Source organism: Mesocricetus auratus, unplaced genomic scaffold, assembly GCF_017639785.1.
Source record: "Mesocricetus auratus isolate SY011 unplaced genomic scaffold, BCM_Maur_2.0 contig_2175_pilon_obj, whole genome shotgun sequence".
In the NCBI taxonomy this organism is placed as follows: domain Eukaryota; kingdom Metazoa; phylum Chordata; class Mammalia; order Rodentia; family Cricetidae; genus Mesocricetus; species Mesocricetus auratus.
Window position 1 is genome coordinate 50946 of NW_024429650.1, and position 4539 is coordinate 55484.

The following is a 4539-nucleotide window of genomic DNA, read 5'->3' on the forward strand; positions in this document are numbered from 1 at the left end:
GAAAGCCTTACCCTCCCTGAGGAGCAGAGGGGAATCAAGTGGAGTGGGGGTTTTGGGAAGGTGGGGGCCCAGGAAGGAGGGGAGGGAGATGGAAATGGAAGAAATATGTAAAAAGTTAAACAAAATTATTATAAAATAATTCAGAGGATTATTGAGCAAGTAGGGTATAAAGGTTCAAAAATAAAAATAAATCAAGCTTTTTAATTTAACTTTGTTATATAAAACAAAAGTCATTGATACATGGACAATTAAAACTCTTCCTAATCCGCAGGTTTTAAAAGGCATTGCAACTCAGCATGGAATCATCTGCTTCTACTTGTTTTCACACTGAGACCTGGCACAGCATTTTGCAACTAGATGCTACACATTCACTAACAAAGCCAGAAGTTCAAACGAGAAACTAGTTTGAAAGTTTCCCAACATATTGTGTTGATAATGGATAGCCATGTTTTTTGTTTGCAGAATCAATGTCTGACATGTACCTCATCCATGAACTCAAACTTCAGTCATACTAATGAAAGAAAATAACAAATGAAGACAGAAATTAAGGAAGAAACAAAGAGAGAAAGAAAGAAGTAAGTATGAAATAAGAAACAATGAAAATCAAGTTGCACACTATACAGTCTGTAGATACTTCATGACCTGCATAATAGTATGGGCTTTACACATATGCAGAGTCATGGAATTTGACCCACCTGCATTTATTGCCTGCCTCCTGGTCCACATTTGACTGAGTCTCTGAACCTCAGTCTGGGCATAGACTGTGGCAGTTGTTGTTGATGTGTTAAATCCCTCTGAGCTATATTGGTTGTCAAATGTTCAAGGCTTTTCTCTGGGGTGTAAACCTCCTCTTTTGGGTCTTGGTTGCTGATAGTGGTCCATTTTCTGAGAAACCACGATCAGAAGGCCAAAGCCAAGATGAGGCCTGTAGGCCTCTCTCCACTGGTCTAGGCAGGTAATTTCTAAGAAAGTTGAGCAGAGAAAATTGTCTTATGTTATTTACCTCAGAAAAAAGAGCCTTGAAGGATGTTCCCCATGACAACTGGCAACAGGAATAGTATAAGCGATTATAATTGTAGGAATCTTTACTTCCAAATATATGTGCACAATTCAAGCAGGCCACGCAAAGAACCGGAGTGACAGTTGACTTCAAGAAGTGATCACAGTTCCAGAGATGGGTTCCCAATCAGTGTTCTCTGTTGGCAAGGGAATTTCTCCTGTAGAGCCTGATCTCCAATGGAAACTGTCTTGAGGAAGAGGTTTACCGATAATGTCTGTAAGAGGCTTTTCTTCCCAAGACCTGTGCACACGTCTGGCATTCCATGCGCATATCTGGAATGGCAGTTGACTTCAGGAAGTGGTCAGGGTTCCAGAGTTATGCTTGCGATCAGTATTCTCTGCTGGCATTCCAGAGGTTTGCTCATCATCCAGCGTTCTTTGCTGGAATTACAGAGGTGTGCTCACAATCATTGTTCTCTGCTAACATTCTAGAGTTGCTCTCACCATCAGTATTCTCTGCTGGTATGGGAAGTTCGTCAGCATAGACGAGAGGCATCCCGTCCGGTACAGAGATTCCAGTGGAAGGTACTACCTCAAGGTATGTTAAACAGTCCAACTTTGTGTCAATATTTTGTGAATAAACCTCTAGAAATAATTCGTAAAAATTTCCACATTCGTTAATATATCATTATATGGAAGACATATTATTGTCTGATTCAAATAAGGATACATTGGAAAAGATGTTTGAAGCAGTAAAATAAACTTTGCCTCGCTGGGGATTACAAATTTCCCCAGAAAAAATACAAAGAGGAGATTCTATTAACTATTTAGGTTATAAAATAGATGCTCAGAAAATCAGACCACAGAAAGTACAGATTAGAAGAGATCGTTACCGGACTCTTAATGATCTTCCAAAACTATTAGGAGAAATCTCTCAATTACAGACAATTATCGATGTAGAAGGGCATGATTTGAAACACGTAAAAATGGCTTTAAAAGGAGATAAAGATCTAAACAGCCCACGAGTACTATCAGCTAAGGCTGAAAAAAAATTAGAATGGGTAAAAAAGAGAATATTAGAAGCACATGTGGACCGTGTGGATGCAAATCTGGATTGTATTCTAGTTATTTTACCATCTAGAGAATACCCCTCAGGAATATTAATGCAGAGGGAAGACATCATACTAGAATGGGTATTTCTGCCACATAAACAAATAAAAAATTGAAAACATATATAGAAAAGATCTCTGATTTAATATTAAAAGGTAAGTTAAGGCTTCGTCAACTGACTGGCAAAGATCCAGCTGAAATTATTGTACCTTTAACAAATGATGAAATTTCCTCCTTATGGAAAGATAATGAGTATTGGCAAATAGCTTGCAGTGACTTTTTGGGAACTATTAGTAATAACTATCCCAAAACAGAGAGAATCAAATTCATAAAGAAAACAATTTGGATTCTTCCACGTATCGTGAGACAAACACCTATTTCTGGAGTTCTTACCTTCTACACGGATGCAAACAAGTCAGGTAAGGCAGGGTATAATCAGGAAATATAAGTAAAGAAGTTCAAAGCCCTTACAACTCCGTACAAAAGGCAGAGTTATATGCCATTCTCATGGTACTTAAAGACTTTACAGAGCCTCTCAATATAGTCACGGATTCTCAGTATGCGGAAAGAGTTGTCTTACATATTGAGACTGCAGAATTTGTTCCTAATAGTACAGAATTATCCTCATTATTTTTACAATTACAGGAAACCATCAGAAACAGGACTCATCCTATATATATAACACACATCAGGTCCCATATAGGTTTTCCAGGTCCTCTGGCACAAGGCAATGATGAAATTGATCGTTTGTTAGTAGGTAATGTGTTGGAAGCTTCAGAATTTCATAAGAAACACCATGTCAACAGCAAAGGCTTAAAGAAGGATTTTTCTATCACCTGGCAACAAGCCAAAGAAATAGTAAAAAATTACCCCAGTTGCTCCTTCTACAATCAAACTCCATTACCAGCAGGTTGTAATCCTAAAGGTATTCATAGAAATGAACTTTGGCAAATGGATGTATTTCACTTCCCAGAATTTGGCAGTTTAAAATATGTACACCATACCATAGACACGTTCTCAGGATTCCAATGGGCTACTTCCCTCAGATCTGAGAAGGCTGACTCTGTTATTACACACCTCTTAGAGGTGATGGCTGTTATGGGTATACCTAAAACGATAAAAACTGACAATGCTCCAGCATATGTCTCCAGTAAATTGGAACAATTCTTCAAATATTATAATATAAAACATGTAACAGGTATACCTTACAATCCCACAGGACAAGCAGTGATTGAAAGATCTAACCGAACCTTAAAAGAGATGTTTCATAAATAGCGGGGGAGAACAAAGACCCCTAAACACAGGTTACATAATGCTTTACTAACATTGAATTTTCTTAATGCTGATGAAAAAGGACAAACTGCAGCGGAAAGACACTGGACTACAGAGAAGACTTCTGAACTGAACCAACCGGTGTATTTTAAGGATGTTATGACCTCAGTCTGGAAACCAGGATATGTGTTACATTGGGGAAGGGGTTATGCTTTTGTTTCCACAGGAGAAGAAAAGCTTTGGATCCCATCTAAATTAATTAAGATTCGATCAGAACAGAAAACGTCTCAGGAGAAGGAAGGATGACACCTCATCTATAAGGTCTGCTAAGTATAAGGAGACCTCATAAAAGGGAAGAGAAGTATTCTGTTTGTGTCTTTACAGGACAATTAGTTATGAACAGTGAAAAAATCCTAGGTATATAGATACCTAAAGAAGAAAGGATAGCTACTCAGAGGACCACCAAACATGCAATAATGCGATGTGTTATCAATGTCTACATCTCTGTATTGTGTTATTATAATTTCTTTTTCTTCCACTTCTTAATATGCCTGAGTCCCAATTCATTTAATTATCGCTGGCTTTGGAGTTGGATTGGCTCTCCTGCTTTAAACCCAAGCATGTTGTTAAATTGCATTTCAGACTTTCTGTATTATATCAAAGAGCCATTGATATAAGACAGAAACAACATCAAAAAAGATATACATATATGGGGACTGTCATCTGTGTATATTTGATTTTTCTAAAACTCTAATCTCCTTCATGCGTATTATCTTCTTTAGGGTTGCCTTTCCCAGTATTCATACACATAGAAGTTAAGAATTTCTGTGCTAACATTAATATTTCAGTTTTCTAGAGACAAAGGGATTTCTTGACAGCCATCTTTAACTGCTTCAGAAAGAGAATGTGGATTCACTTCCCCGACTCCGCCTGATTCCACTGGATACATCTAATCTGCCCCACATCATCGACCCCACCTGACAGGCACCATCCTGAAACCAGCTTGGAACTACATCACTCGACACATCGTCAGGCCAAGGAACTGATACAGTGCATCTTCTACAATCTGATCAGAGCTTCAGACAAGAGCTTCAATCAAAATCAGAAATCTAATCCGGAACTTCAGTCAAGCCTCTCCTGCAAAACAGAGACTAACTG